Here is a 17,155-nt window from a genome sequence, read left to right on the forward strand (position 1 = left end):
GTCGGGGGCCTGGTCACTTGGAGGCAGAGACTGCTCTGGCAGATTCAGGCACACTTACGCGAGCCTTGAGGAGAAGGATTGTGAGGTTGGAGAGCTGCCACGTGCAGCAGAAATTTGGAAATAGAGGGAAATGCCTGTGATGGGTTGAACTGTGTCCGCCAATCCCAAATTCATATGTTGAAGTCTTTACTCCCAGTGTTTCAGAATGTGATCTTATTTTTGAAATAGGCTCTTTATGGTTGGAATTAGTTAAGATGAGCTCATAGTGGAGTAGGGTGGACCCCAGTTCAACACGACTGGTGTCCTTAAGGGAAATCTAGGCACAGACACATACACAAGGAAAATGTCACGTGAAGACCAGAGTTATTCAACCACTTGCTAAGGAACTACCAGAAGGTAAGAGAGAGGCTGGGAACGGAACATTCCCTAGTGCCTTCGGAGGGATCATGGCCCTGCAGTACCTTGATCTCAGACCTCTCGCTTCCAGAATTGTAAGTTAGTAAGTTTCTGTTGTTTAAGTCACTTAGTTTGTGATAATTTGTCAGGACAGCCTTAGCAAACTAATACAGTGTCTAAAGGAAATGTTTAGTACCTTTGATGGGGTGCTTAATATTTCAAGGCCCCTTAGGGTCAGTAACACTAAGGGCAGCCTGACAGTGCTAAGCTGGGGACTTGGGCAGAAGCTAGAAAGGAAAGCTTTATCAGAGTTACCTGAGAAATGGACCTACACAAGCAAAGTCACCTTGTGTTGTGTTTTTAAGGAGGAAAGAATATAGGAGAAACGTCTTTAGGAAGAAAACATGCTTGTGATTTTGCTAAATAGAATGTAAAGGATAAGTGAGAAGAATAAGAGTAGGAAACTCTCGGGATGGGTGTAGCTCAGTGGTAGAGCACATGCTTAGCATGCATGAGGTTCTGGGTTCAATCCCCAGTACCTCCATTAGAAAAAGAAAAAAAAAAAAAGAGTAAGAAACTCTCAGTTCAATAAAGAACAGGAAGTGACAAGTCGCAAAGAAAAGACATTATGGGGTCCAAGTGTAAACCTACTGGGTTTAAGCAAAAAAGCTGAGAACTCACTCTAAAGAATCCAAATCTCTCCAGTAGTGCAGCCATTACAATTCTTTAAAAAATTGAAAATAGACTTCCCCTATGATCCAGCAGTCTCACTCCTGGGCATATATCTCACTCCTGGGCATACATCTGGAGGGAACTCTAATTCAAAAAGACACATGCACTCCAATGTTCATGGCAGCACTATTTACAGTAGCCAAGACATGGAAGCAACCTAAATGTCCATTGACAGATGACTGGATAAAGGAGTTATGGTATATTTATATAATGGAATACTATTCAGCCATAAAAAAGAATAAAATAATGCCACTTGCAGCAACATGGATGACCTGGAGATCATCATTGCTGCAGTGAAGTAAGCCAGAAAGAGAAACAAAAATACCATATGATACCACTTGTATTTGGAATCTAAAAAAATGACACAAATGAACTTATGTACAAAACAGAAAAAGACTCACAGACATAGAAAACAAACTTAAGGTTACCGGTGGGAGTGGGGCCAGAGGAGGGTGAGGGATAATTTGGGAGTTTGGGATTCACAGTTCTTAACTACTGCACATAAAATAATAAACAGCAAGGTCCTACTGTATAGCACAGGGAACTATATTCAATATCTTGTAATAGCCTATAATGAAAAAGAATATGAAAAGGAATATATATATATATACACACACACATATATATATCTGAATCATTATGCTGCATACCAGAAATGAACACATTATAAACTGACTATACTTCAACAAAACAATAAAATTTTTTTAAAAAGGAAGCCAAGTTCCTCCAGATACCCCCATAGAGACTTCAAAAGCCACTTGGTGAGGGCCAGATGCATCATTTAATCAGCCTGAAAATTCGTGGGAGGAGGAAACATTATTCTTATCTTAGAGACCACGGAAGGTTCAGATTGTTCTGCATAAACTTTTAGGTTGGCAGAATGGGATGAGCAGACCCTGGGATTCCTACTCAGTCCTGAGTGTCCCCTATAATTCCATGGCTCTCCAGAACTCAGGCAGCATAACAGAGTGATGGGGCCTGCTGGGTTCAGAAAGTCCACGCTTTTGCAATCTGTCTCTCCCTGCCTTTATTTTCAGGGAGTACTGATAACAAAGTCCTCTTGATGAGGGCAGAAGTCCCTGAAAACTAGAAGGCAGACAGGTTCCAGTATTGCACAAGAGTACTAAGCACAGCCCTTGGCTCATGACTCCATCTTTCCTGAGAACCCTAGTGGTTGAAAGAAAGTAAAAGGCACTTGTTATCCACTTCTGTTGTAACAGTTTCATTTCGACTTTGACCTTGTTGGGCTGTCAGGATTCCAGATGAGGATTTTGTGACACTAAGATTAAGAAAGATCTCAGTTATTCAGCTATTCAGCTATTGCACATCCTCCCAAGACAGTGGGAAGTTGTCTGCACAGACATTTTTTTCTCAAAGCTTCTCTGTACTCAGCCATTATTTAATTAAACACCAGCCAAGTGCCGGGATCTGCTGCTTCTCTGTTTGGCGTACCTGCAGCCTGGTGGCCTCAGCTGCAATCTAAGGTTGACAGACATGCAAGGCTCAGAAGATACTAGAACGATGAGGACTTGGTTGCAAGGATGAGGGGACGAAGGGAGAGAAAAGCCTGCTACTCCAAGGTGGGGGTGGGGGAGGCTTAAAATTGCCCAAGAAGGGCTCAAGGAAAACGTGGCAGTGGAATTTGGAATCTGAACTGTTTGTCAGAATTGATAAGGATGTTCTTTTTCCTTTTCTTTCTTTTTTTTCCCCCTTCCTTTTTATTAAAGTATAGTCAATTTGCAATGTTGCATCAATTTCTGGTGTACAGCATAATGTTTCAATCATCTGTATGCATACATAGATTCATTTTCATATTCTTTTTCATTATAGGTTACTACAAGATATTGTGCTATACAGAAGAAACTTGTTGTTTATCTATTTTATATATAGTATTTAGTATCTGCAAATTTCAAACTCCCAATTTATCCAAGAGGTGGGTATAGCTCAGTGGTAGAGTGCATGCTTAGCTCACGTGAGGTCCTGGGTTCAATCCCCAGTACCTCCATTAAAAAATTAATTAATTAGTTAATTAAAGATAAGGACATTCTTACCATGGAAATTTATCAGTGAAAAGTTGCTTGCCATTAGGGGAGGAAGACATAAATATAGTGATAGATAGAATTTTGGAGAAAAACTTGTATGTAACAGTCATTAGAAACATACTCAGCAGGAAGACCAGAAGGTCCAGACAAGAAGCAAATTGATTTCTCAAATGGCAACAAGAAAGTCTCCCTAAATTTAACTTGAATCTCTCCTGCTCTGATACTTTCCATACATTTCATCTCCTTTACCTTTTTGGGTTTTATTTAAAAAGCACTGTTTATATGGTGACTTGTGTAAACATGTCTCATGAAAGAATCCAATCAGATTAGGTCATGGGGTGTAAGGTCGGTGACAACTGTCATAGCACATTGGTGAATCACCATCAGTGATGAGGTGTCTGCAAGTCGTCTGTTACTAAAAATAAGGAACCTAAGCTTGTGAATGATTTCCCTATTTTTAAATAGGGGGTGAATTGAAGGTTGTCTCGGTCACAATGTCATTCTGACTTGTGTATGCTCCAGTGTTGTTGCCGGGGCAGCACGGATACCGGTGCTGTGACGGAGAAGCCACCGAGTATACCTGTTAACCACGCACCTCTTTGACAGATACCTGAATCACTCAGTGCAGACCTGGTGCCAGGCCCCGGGGGGTACATTCAGATGCCAGCAGATGTGAGTTCCTGTCCTCACGAAGCTTGCCAGGTAGCAGGAAAACCAGCCGAGTGCTTTTCATATACTGTCTGTATCTTCACGACAACCCTAAGAAGTACTGTCAGTTTCCCCATCGTACACGTCTGGGGCAGCTAAGATTCTAAAGCCCACGGTCTAAACCAGCGGCTTCCAAGCACCTCTGGGCATACGTTCCTTTCAGTGTAGAAAACTTTAGTGCTCATCTGTGTGTGTATTTAAATAAGTATACATTTTTCTATATATTTAAATAAGTCTAGGTTTGTAGATAGTTATATTTTGTATATACACGTATACATACACTTACACGTTTTATGTACATCATATGGACCTCCCCGTACACTCACCTTGAAGACACACCACCATGTTGCTTCCTGATTTTGTCCATGTCCAGTGAGAATAATCTGCTTCCAATCTCCCCTTCCCAACCTAACCCTAGATTTTGCTCTGGATGAGTGGGAACGGGTACCCTGTCTAAGAGCTTGATCTATGGAATTAAAGGCAAATAAACAAATAAAGAGCAGTAGGTTTCAAATTTAGACTAGGTTTTTGTATGGCTAAGGATGTTTTGGCAGAATTCCTTGATGAGTTTCTTGGGTTTGTTTGTTTTTTTTTTTTTTTAATATGCAAAGGTGAGATCTTCTCCTTTTGTAAACCCTACCCCTTTCCTTTGAATTCCCTTTCCTGCCTGGATCTTAAATATCTCCAACAAAAGAGTGAGCGCCCTGTCTGTCTGCTTCAGTCCCCACAGGACCCAGTAAAGGACTGAATGCATTAGGAAATCTTCGTCCTGTTGGAAAAAAGAGGACTTTTTACTTCAATTGTAGAATAGTTATTACTATCTTGTATCCTAACAGACTTCCCCAGACACAGGAGCGGGGCAGCTGGGCTGCTTTGATGTCCCCAGACATGGAAGACCAGGAACATGCGGCAGGTCATCTGCGGATGGATGAAGCAGCCTGGGTGATGCCAGGGCTGTCACCCCACAGGCACAGGGAAGAGGGGGGCTGGGAAACAGGGGCAATAGAGGCGAGTCCTCCCACCTCTCTACCCATCCTGGCCCCAGGGCCCCCAAAGTCACCCAACTTCCTCTTTCCCTCTTTGCTTCTTCCTCCATGGAGATGCCTCTACAGAACCACCAGGAGAATGGTTGCAGGTCCCTCCCGGACTTGGTACTGCCACGTCCCTCTGTGCCATGAGACTCTGCTGCTGCCCTGGGTTCCAATTCTAACAGTCACTAACTTCCTGGGAGGCACGAAGCCTCACTTGCTCACCTAGAGGAAGAAAGCATGGAAGTTAATGAACAACCTTCCAAGGTCCTTCCAGCTCTGGCATTTTTGACCCTGCCTCTCTCCTTTCTTCTCCCCTGGCCTTTTAGAATGAAGCAGGAGGATTTGTCCTGAAAACGTGCCTTGGGTTGTGGCATTGCTGTTGACCAGGGAGCTGCAGAGGAAGCATGAATGGAGGGCTGGGTCCTTTTCTTTCACAGGATGCGTGCACACACCCCATATTCTAACATGTTTTCCATCTGACATTTCTAGTAACTATCCTCACGTTGGTGCTTCTTCAAGTCAAGGTCTGTTTTGCATTCTCTGGAAGGAGCATACACCGTGATAGATGGTCTCCAATTAGGCATATGGCCCTGCATTGATTTCCTCGTTGCCAGGATGTAGTAACAAACTTATTGTCCCCAGATGTAAAAATAATGAACTTACCACCAAGAGTGGAACATTGACAATGTGAAACAGATTAGATCTATTGGCGCCTCTACTAATTTTTAGTAGAACATTGCTTTTTATTTTCATCCTAAGTGAATTTCAATTCCCTTCCTCCTAAAACCTTGTTTTAAGATGGTCACAGTGATTAGGATTTTAAAAGCTTTTTTTTTTTTAAGTGGATGTATTACTTGGAAATTGTGCTCAGCTATGTCCAACAAAGACAAAAGACACAGTGGCTTAAACATGATGGGGACTTTGTTATCTCTCCTACGGCTTGAAGTTGGCAGGGAGATAGTTCAGCCTGGTCCAGTGGCTCCAAGATGCCCCCAAGGTCCCAGGTTACCTTTATTTCTGCCCCACTAGCTTTAATGTAATGATTTCTAGCTCTGAAATTGTCTCCTCATTACCAGATGGCCATTGCAGTACCAGACCTTACATCTGAGTTCCAGGCAGGGAGAGGAATTAGAAGGGAAGGGCATACGGGCATGTGGCAGTCAAGTCAGTTGAGAGGCCCACTCAACAACACCTACCTTTATTTCATTGGCTGGAACTAAACCAAATGTCTACCTCCATCTGCTGGGAAGCCTGGAAGATGCAGATTTTTTTTCAGGGTACACTGACACTTTCCCCACCAAATTCAGGGGAAAAGGAGAGAAAGGAAAAGGGAGAGAATGAACTTGGGGTGGGCAACTGCCCTAAACGGGGTTGTTTTTCCTTCTAAAATTAATACCTGTTTACAGAAATGGAAAAGAATGAGGTAAAGTTAAAGTTAAAGAAAGATTTTAACTTAGTGATCCCTAGTCGCATTTAATGTAATTGTTTTATTTTTTAATGTAATGTAATTGTATTTTTGATGTTTTACTAGTATTTGTGTTTTTCTGATTGTATTTCTCTGACTATAAAAGGGATGTCTATTCATTAGGGAAACTTTGAGCAAAGTACAGAGAAGAAGATAGAAATCACCCATAACCCAGAGATAATCATTAAACTATTTTGTTGCATTTTCTGCCACTTTTATATCTATTTTTCATATTATTAATCATAGTGTATGTATCAGTTGGTACCTTTTTTCACTTTCTAAATAAAATAAGTGAATTTTTGTACGACCCTACCTAGTGTTTCCCTGCACCCGCATAACAGAGCATTTCAAATCATCGTTGCAAAGCTGTTTGGAAGGTGCTTGAAGTAGGAGAGGATGAATAACATTGGCTGGTTTTCTCCTGCTCTGCTTCTGGGGGACCTTACAGCAAATGGGGCTCACTTCTCTCTTTCATGCACTAAGACTAGATGACATGCTCTCCTTTCTGTATTTTTCCATCTTAAAAAAATGTCAAGCGTCCATGCCAAGAGTTAAAATGATTCTTCGGGGAACATGAGCCGTCATGCCCATCCTGATGCAGAGCTCACGGAGGTGGATTTTGCCCTGGCTTGTAAATTCATAGGATCTCATAGCTAGATAGGGTCCTCATGACCCCCATCCCAACCCTTAATGCAGCAGTGAAGAGAAGCAGAAAGGAAAGGTGCCCTGCTCAGGGTCACAGCCGGCATGATCAATAATCAGAACCCAGGTCTCTCGAGTAATTTCTAGTGATTTTCCAAACTACTTGAGATGCTTGGGATGATGCAACTGCTTGGTAAACTTCAAAGGAGTTACAACTCCTACAAAAATGTGCAACTAACTGCAGCCAGTTGTTAAAGGCATTAACTAAAGCTTAGAGATTCATAACTTGCTTAGGATGGCATTTCTCCAATGGGCAGTTCCATTGTATATACATGGATTTTCAGGGAAAATATTCGCTCTACAGAAAACAAGTTTTTCCATTCAGTGTTCATTGTCTATGAGCTCAGACCTTGCTAAGTGACAAAGAGTGGTGCCAGAGATTTACAGAATTTACAGCCTGGTTGGGGAGATGAGAGAGACATGAGCCAATATGGCGCATTCGTACAAAGAATGGAATGTCATGCAACTGTAAAAGGGAGTGAGGTAAACCTGCATGAACTGTCATGGAAAGATGGCCATGATATAGCAGTAGAAGAAAACTGCCGATTGCAGAGGAGTTTGGTGATATATATAGTATGATCTCTTCTGTCTTTAAAAAAACAAAGTGCATTCACACACATATTTTTGTATGCATAGAACACATCTAGACAAGTACACACAAACTTAACAGTGACTGCTCAATAGAGTGGAATTTTAAGACGGGGAAATAACTTTTAAAAAACATTTATTGAAGGGTAGTTTTTTTTTTTCTTTTTTCACTCACCTACTTCTATTTTTAAAATACAATCATATATAACCGGTTTCCCCATCATACATTTTGAATAATTATAGTATCCACCAGAGAGGAATTGTGGCAATTAAATGAATTGCTATGAATAAAATGCTTAGAATGCTCTGCCAGGCACATACTCAGAGCTCAATAAACATTAGCTGTTATGATGCTGCTGCTGCTGATGGTGGTGGTGATGATGTTGACGATGTGGACAATGAGTGTTCACATGATGCGGCTGGGCATATACATTTGTACAAGTTATTTACAAAGCAATTTGACCAGATATGGATATATATATATATATACACATATACCAAAAGGCCTTTAAAATTTGAAAACATTTTGACCCAGTAGTTCCAACTTCAGAAATATCTTCTATGGAAAAAATTGAATGAGTATATAAGAAATGCGCACAAAGATGAATAAAGAGCAAAATGTTGGCAACAAGCTAAATGTTCAAAAACAGGAGTAGTTTAATAACTTATGGTACATGTTTACAATGGAATAGTATACATTCATGGTACAAGTGAATTCATTAACATGGTAGTATGTTAATGATATAATATTAAGTGAAAAAAGGCAAATTTCCAAGTAGCATCTACAATATGATTCCATTATGGTACAAAAAGTATAATACACATATGTCTGTTTAAAAGCACATGCACTTAAATTTCTTTTTTTTTAGTTTTTCCTTTAATTTTGTTTTTGTTTTTTTGTTTCATTTTTCACTTTTATTAGGTAGAATTGTTACAATTTGACTGCACATATACAATGTATTGCATGTAAATCCATATACACAATATACTGCACATTTAAAAAAATTTACATATATGTACTGTTCATTGTTTGTAGGACCATTTAGAGCTTTAGCTTTTTAAACTTACATAGTTATCAAAGGAATAAAGCCAACCACAAAATAAAAATTAATTCAAAAAGATACATACACCCCACTTTTAACAGCAACATTCTTTATAATTGCCAAGATATGGAAGCATCTTAAGTGCCCATCAGTAGATGAATGGATAAAGAAGATGCAGCACATGTATGTAATGGAATAAAATTCACCCGTAAGAAAGAAGGATATTTTGCTATTTGTGGCCCTTTGTTCACTTTTTTTTTTCACTTCAAAACCCAGAATTTTATAACTGGCATAAACATTTCCATACATGCACTTGAATATTAACAGTATTGAGCCCTGGGCAATTGCAAAAACTTTCTTCTTTTTTACTTAGATACAGTCTTCAATTTTTCCTACAATGACTATCTATTACTTTTACAAGTATTTAAAAGAAAGGCAAAAGGCCTTTGGGAGAGCATTTCACCTGCAGCCTCCACGCCAACAGACTGGCATGGGGCTACCTCTGCCTGGGAGCCCGAGGAGATGCAGTGCTTCCAGGTTCCAAGGATCAAGTGGGCAAGTTTTTTCAGTGTCTCCTGCAGACTCAGCAGACAAAGGACTAGTGTCTGGCCTGACTCAGGAGACAGATTTTGAATGTTGACTAAATGCCAAGAAGATGGAAATAGGTGAGCAAAATCGGGTCATGCTACTGTGATCAGCAAGCTCAGATTCTTATGATGAGCATTCTTCTCATTTTGCGTGGTACAGTCCCAGTGGGTCTCTGGTCTCAGCACAATTATGAATAACAAACACCCCTTTCATTCTTATTCTCCCTACCCACTTGGAGTTCGCTCACTTGTTTCATTGTTCGCTTGCTTCAAATTTGTTCTTCCAGCTGCTGTATTTCCTATATGTTGAAGTTGGTTAAAGGCTTGATTCAGGTTCAACTTCTTTTTTGGCAAGAATCCTTCATAGATGGTTCTGGGTGCTGTATGTTGCCTCGTGCAGGGAGGTACACGGTGTCTGGGTGCCCTGCTTTCAGTAATACACACATTGACGAGTGGATTCAGGTGGTGTCCACATGACTGAGTCATTGTAAAGTTTCTCATCCATTCATTCAACCATTTCGTGGTTTCATCCATGAATGAATGGTTGCATTAGAAGCTAGAAAATAGGTCTAATTACACCATTCCTTCCAAATTTATTGACTGGAATTCTTTTGTAGAGAAGAATGATCTTCATCAATTAGGGCTTACTCTCTAGGATAGTAAGGGCCGAATAAACGCTTGCCTCCTTCCCTTTAATGGTCAATTTTCAGAGTAAGAAGTTGAAACCCTAGTTGTTTCCAGTGAGGCCTAGAGTTTTGTTTTTTGTTTTTTGTTTTGGTTTTTTGAAGTTTTTTGTTTCTATTTCGTTTTTTAAAGTCTGGTACCATGCTGAACTCATCGGGTCCTTTTATGTTTAGTTTAAATGCATTTATTAAACAAATTATCCTCACAAATTAGGAATTGTTCTCAGTAGTCAGGATTCTCCAGAGAAACAGAACCAGAACCAGAAGGATGTGTGTGGATAGAGAGAGAGAGAAAGAGAGAGATTTATTCTAAGGAGTTTGCTCACAGAGCTGTGGGCCCGGCAAGTTTAAAATCTGCAGGGCAGGCAGGCTGACTGGAGACCCAGAGAACAGCTGATGCTGCAGCTCAAGGCCAAGGCTTCTGGAGTCAAGACCTCCTCTTCCTCGGGGAACCTCTGTCTTCTTTTCTTACGGCCTTCAATTGACTGGGTAAATCCCATGTACGTTAAGAAAGGTAATATACGCTTTACCCAAGGCCAACTGATTTAAATGTTAATCTCATCTAAAAAATACATGCCTTGAGAGCAATATCTAGACTGATGTTTGACCAAACATCTGGGTACCATGGCCTAGCCAAGTTGACATATCATATTAACCATCACATTATCTCTGTGTTTAAAAACAAAACAAAACAAAACAAAACAAAAAACTGGCAATACAAGTTAGGAAACGTAAAATGGGTGATAAGGTCAGTGCTTACTGGAGGTATTCAAAGACGCAAAAGGACGCTTGGACTGAACCAAACAAGAAAGGTCTGAATTCGTTATTTCTGTGTGTTCTACTGGCTTGAGCACCAGACCAAGAGGGGGCAAAAATGGCCCTCGTTCTGACACTTCTCACATGGAATTTATACTGGGTCACTGAGTTTCAGAATCTTCACCTGAAAATCCAGGCTACTAACATCTGTCCTACCTGCCATCATACTTTGTTATGACAGCCAAGAGCAATCGCATATATTAAAGTATTTTGAAAACTCCAAATTTGTTATGCAAGAATCAGGTGTCATTAGACTGCTTTTGTCAGACAACCAACGAACCACGGAGTGTCAAGCAAATGTGCTTTGAAGATACAATAAATGCAAAGCCACATCATGATGTTCAATGACTTTCTCTTCATTTGAGAGAAGCCACCAGTCTTCAGCCCCACTTTTTAAGAAGAGGGACTGTTGTTACTCTCCTAAGGGGAAAAGAATCAGAGCACACATTTTCTATATTAATGCCTTTCTCTATAAATTCGTGTTTCCCTTAGAATTCCTATTTCTGTATGTCAACCAGGGAGCATTGACAAGTGCAAAGTATAGATTTCTGACTGGCTTGATTCATTCATTTACTTATTCAATAGGTTTTTATCAAACACCTATTATATGTGAGACAGCACGACAGGTGCTGTTGGAGACACAGATATGAATCAAGTCTAGATTCTGTCCTTAAGCAATTTACAGAAGAAGATGCCATAATTTAAAAAAAAAAAAAAAAACCTGTAATGTAATGTAGAGATTGAAATGTACCATGAGAGAGAGCAGTAACATCCCACGGAAATTCAGGGAAGGCGAGATCAGTTTCAGTTGAAGGCTCCAGACAGCTTCCTGGAGGAGGTGGCACTGCTAGACTGAAGAATAGAGAGAGATTTGGGCCGGTGAGGCGGGGCAGGGTGGAGCAGATAGAATCCGGACGGGATGCTGTCAATGCGGTGGAGAATACCAGGTACTTACAGGGATGAAATAAGAAGGCTGTTTGAACATGTGCTATTGTGTTGCAATTTATAAATTCTCTCCTTTACCTCTAACTTCCTTCTCTGTGCTTTTGGAGAAGATCCTAAGATTTATCTAACACTGAGATGGCAAAAAGACTTCCTTTGTCTGGGTGACCAGCTTCAATGCATGAGTAGCAGAAGGTCACATCAGATCGGTCAGCTCAACGGAGCAGGTCATTGTCCGAGAACTACTTAATCTGTTATAATTTTATTGTGCTTAGGGTGCCTTCCAATTCTAAAACTCTATGATTCTAATGATTCTCAGAAATCAAATCTCGTCTGAAGGTTCTTTGACATTTTAGATATAAACCTTTCTTAGCTAGAGGACCCAATGTCCATGGTTCCTAAACAGAAAACACAGAACTTAATTTAGCCTCCTTGATGATGTGGGGTCACCCTCAAAACAGAAGGGATCAGACTGTGCTGTAGCACAGTATTGCCGGGGTCCACAGAGGCACAAAGGGTAATATGTCCCCAGACTCAGTGGCTCCGGATTGCTCTGTGATAATCATTTTCTTTCTTCTTTTTCTGCTTGCTGTTGAACATTCAATGCTTAGATTTTGATGCTGTCAGCATACCTACCCATTTTATCTCATTTTTGTTCTGTTTGCTGCTTTTATTCTCCATGAGTCTTGGGAGTCAGATCCCCAAGTTCTGTTAGAATTACACGTAAAGTAAGAGCAAATCAGCTCTGAAAAAGGGTCTAAGATTACTGCCATGGCCTGTTTCTTGAGATTTAGTGCAATGTGGTCTGCTGTTTAATTAAAGGTGTGTGTGTCAGAGAGAGAGAAAAACACACACACACAGAGTGTATGTTTGCATGTGTGTGGATATATAAATGTGCTTTTCCTTTCTGGTGTTTTAACTGTGATTGTGTGAAGTCAAGCTCAAGATAAGTAAAACGTGACAGCCTATAATTTGCCTAAAGAAATTGAGAAGCATAGAAAAATCTAAGATTAGAAGAAATTTTGTAACATTGCATATAAGAGATAATCCTGGTTGCCCTGAGATTGCACAAACACTTTGTGAGGATTATAAAGTAGGATAAGGAGCAATCGTTATCTCTGAGAAACAGCAGTTACATGATTAGTCCAAATTCCCATGGGAAATTGAAAGAAATTGATGATCAGACTTGAGGTCTCAGACTCCCAAACTGGAGTTCCTTCAGTTACTACAAAATGCTGCCCACATGATAATCATTATTCAAAATCAAAAGAAATCCTGTGCCTCTGGACTTCTGCACCACATTGGGAGGGCACATAACCAAGCATGTGGGTTTGGAGTAGGTACCATGGGTCCCCCAAATCAACCAACGAGTGTGCTAAACAGAATCACCTGAAGGGCTTGTGAAAAACGTGGATGCTCAGGTCCCATTATTAAGAGTCTATTTTAGCAGATCTGGGATTGGGGCCAGAAGTCTGGGAGAGATTTTCACCCTTAACTACTTAAGCATCCAACTCCATCGTAACTACAATACCGTTATCACTCCAGGTTTAGATTTTACGAGAAACGTAAATTGCCTTTGTGTCCCAAGTCATTTAGTGTTCAGGCCGGGGCTTTAGATAGTCAAAAGGTCATTGTTTTACTTTGTTTTGTTTTGTTTTTTCACAGCACATCCTTCTTCCTGCCATGGCCTTTCCTGTCCAGCTCACTGTGTACTTCTCAGCCGCTTTGCCCACGCCTGTGCCAAGATAACAGAGTACCTAGGCATGCATGAGATCCCACCCAGTTTCTTTCTGTTCTCCCTCGGCTTGTGGTACTCAGTTGGAAGCGGTGATGAGGTTACTACAGGACATTCTAACTGGCCGGGCCCTGCCTCACAGGATGGTTGAGGCTTTTTCAGCAATGATCATGGTTTTGAAAGAAGGGTCAAGTGGTTGAAGGTAATGTTAATAGTAAAAGTGGTGACAGTGATTCAGCTGGGAACTCAAAGTATCTGACGGGGTTGAAGGCACACCTGCCAGATGCTACCCCAGCAGCAATAAGGGAGCTTAGTGACAGTAGACACCAGAACAGGTGTTTTTAAACACATTACCTCATTTAAAACTCACGACAGTCCTAAGATGGGAATATGATTCTTCCTTTTTTATATATAATGAAACTAAAGTAGAGAAGTAATTGATTGAAGTTTGTACAGCTAGAAAGATGCAAAGACAGGTTGAAAATCAGTGTGGCAGGTGTAGGGTTTTACTTCTGGCCACTGGCCTACATTGGCACACAACCAGATTTGTGCCAGACTATGATCTGAATACACATTCAGATGTTGCAAGGATCTGAATGCTTGCCTGTGATCCTAAGCAATGCTATGGAGAAGGCCGGTTCCCTCTGTATACCTTGGGGGCATTGTAGGAAAACTGAACCTTATAGGTTCTAGAAGCTTTGTACCAAAAGGCCAAGAAATCCTCTGTACCCTGAAGTCAGTATCAGATTCAATGCCTGGGGGAAACATGGCGGTCTCGCTGAACACAGAAAGCCCTCTCCATCAGGGAGCCCTGTAGAATTCCGAAGAAATCACAGAGAAGGAGGCTGCCCACAGGTCTACAGGACCTTGAGAGCTGGCCTGTGGGCTCCCTGCTGCTTTAGAGAGGTTCCAGTCTCCTTCCTCATACTCAAAATCAGATATCAATATGATGGAGCTGGGTTGGAAATAGCATTGTCACCGATGAACGCTGAACCTGGTGGTTTCTGAACACCTGGGTGGTTGAGTCGTTAAGGACCCTGCAAAGGAATAAGGTAAACATACGAGGCCTGGGTCTCCCAGCCAACCCTGTTCCAACCAGAATAGCTCAGCTGAAATATATTTTATATATTGAGCTTCTTTGTAAACTTCTATTTGAAGAAGGTATTCCATGTTAAGAAACGTGCTTGAAAATAACTGTTTCTATCCTCCTGAATTCATCTATTATTTTTCCTAAACCCTCCTGGATAGTTGGGGATCTGAAGTCTAGTCTCTGAGGCTGAACAAAGTCTGAGGAATAACCTCCCCCTGCCATAAGCTCCCAATATATCTGGTTGGTCTCTGTCTTAGCCCTTTATTGAGATGGAAAAGGGACCAGTGTATCAAGTGCCCTTGATGGCAAAATTGTATCCTTGTCTGAGGAAAGGACAACTCTTCAATTAAACCTGATACTTCAGGTCACAAAGGGATGAAGGGACTACCACTCAGGTCCCTGTATATCACTGTGGGAAGAACATCACTTCTACCACTGTCCACCCTTAGTCAACTCATACCTGAGTGTCTATTGTACAAAATATCCAGAGAAAGCCTGAGTTCCCTTGGGCAGGGAAGAGTATCTGGCTATCTGGCTCCAGCAGACGCCGTTGATTGCCTACTTCGTGATTATTTCCCACCCATACCCACCTCTTCTTTGGTGTGTTGACCTAAAACAAATAGATGGCTAGATATTTCTCCAGTAAAGATGGGTTTACTCAGGATCAGTAAAAGATGGTAATTTGGGGTCTAGAACCATGCGAGCCATGTGCAGGTCCCCTCAGGGCAAGGGAAAGAGAAGGCTTTTGCAGAGAAGAAAAGGAAGTGGGGAAGGCTACAGTAAACAGTGTCCATGGCTTTTCACTGGCTGAGTCCTTGCCAGGAAAGAAGAGGGGTTCTCCTTCTTCCTGTTGGGCTCTGATGTTCTGATGTCATCACAGGGCATGAGAATATCCTTTTCTGGTCTCCCAGCCCTATTTAATTGAGGTTTCAGGGTATTAATTTTTTTTTTTTTTTTTTTTTTTTTTTTTACAGCTGGCAGGGCCCATCTCCCATTGTTGAGACTGACAATATCAGATGTTCGCTTTCAGCCTCTCGTATCGTGGACATGGGAACAGGACCCAGCTCTTCAGGGGGCTTCTGGAAAGGGTTTCCTCTGTCTCAAAAGCAGTGATATGTCAAGGGGGTTGGAAGGGAGGGTGTAAGCTCAGGGGTAGAGCATGTGCTTAGCATGCACACTGTCCTGGGTTCAGTCCCCAGTACCTCCATTAAAATAAATAATAAATAAATAAATAAATAAATAAATAAATAAATAAATAAATAACCAATTACCCTCCCCCCGAAAAAGTCCATGAAAATGCCTTTCTCCTTCATCACTTGCCAACACTTGGCAAACAGTATCTCCTTTCATCCTCAAAACAACCCTTTGAGGTGGTTAATAATATAGTCCTGATTTTACAGATGAGAAATCTGAGGGTTACAGAGATGAATAACTTGACCAAGATCGTGTCTAAGAGACGGCAGCACCGAAATTTGAACCCAGACGTGTGTGGCTCCTGTGATGGTTTGAACTGCATCCCCCAAAAAAGTTAGGCTGAGGTCCTAATCCCCTGTACCTCAGATTGTGACTTTGTTTGGAAATAGCATCTCTATAGAGGTAATCGAGTTAAAATAAGGTCATTAGGTTGGACTCTAATCCAAAATGACTGATGTCCTCATAAAAAGGGGAAATTTGGGCACAGAGCTAGACACATACAGAGGGAAGATGATGTGGAGACACACAGGGAGAAGACAGCTATGTGGCTGGAATGACGCCTGTACAAGCCAGAGAGCAGCAAGGATTGAGAGCAAACACCAGAAGCTAAAAGAGACAAGAAAGGATGCTCCCCAAGAGCCATCAGAGAGAGCTCGTCTCTGCTCACACCCTGGCTTCAGACTTCTATGAAACAATACATTTCTGTTGTTTTAAGTCACCCAGGTTTTGGTACTTTGTTAGAGAAGCTCTAAGAAACCAGTAGAACTCCCAAACCCTTGAGTGCATTCTTACAGTGCTCACTGAAAAGATGCAAATATAGACATGTTTGGCCAGGAACATTACTAGAAGTGGGGGCAATCCTAGAAAATGGTGGTGTCTTCTCGAAGGGCACAAAGGTGGAGTCAAGCAAATCATGTGTTGGCCCAGCCGGAGAGCCAGGCTGCAGTGGAGACCACCACAAACTCAATCTGCATTCATCAAACTGTAGCTATGGCCATAGGTGTTTCACACACAAAACGCAACACCCTGCAAGGTTGGTATCTCTACCCCGAAACAGGTGATGGAACCTGGCTGGCCCTGAATCCCACAGTTGAGAAAGAGAAACAAGCCCTTAAATTTAGAGCTTCTGACAAGCCCCACTCTTCTTTCTGCCTGGTGAGATTTATTCCCACAAGAAACCATCCTCAGGGACGTTGCCTTCAGGATGTGGGCAGATGTCAGAAGGGACACTGTGCAAGTACAGTATTTGCCTCGCATGTTGAACTTCCTTGTGTCCTTGGCTCTCTAGGGATTTGGGAGTAGGTTTTGGTTTTAGACTTTTTTTTTTTTTTAAGACAAATTGGTCAGTGTGATCAGTTGCAGTTCCTCCATATGCTGTCTCAGAACACCCAACTGTATCTC

At 41.4% G+C, this 17,155-nt stretch overlaps 1 long non-coding RNA gene across 1 annotated transcript; it reads left to right on the top strand.

Annotated features, from left to right (window-relative positions):
* The first annotated feature begins 234 nt into the window (after positions 1–234).
* On the top strand, positions 235–15,803 carry LOC116669195. The gene is made up of 3 exons (XR_004326549.1): positions 235–396; positions 13,401–13,672; positions 15,535–15,803. It is a non-coding gene; the product is annotated as an uncharacterized LOC116669195 (long non-coding RNA).
* The last annotated feature ends 1,352 nt before the right edge of the window (positions 15,804–17,155 follow it).

This window comes from Camelus ferus, chromosome 16 (assembly GCF_009834535.1).
Source record: "Camelus ferus isolate YT-003-E chromosome 16, BCGSAC_Cfer_1.0, whole genome shotgun sequence".
Classification (NCBI taxonomy): Eukaryota; Metazoa; Chordata; class Mammalia; order Artiodactyla; family Camelidae; genus Camelus; species Camelus ferus.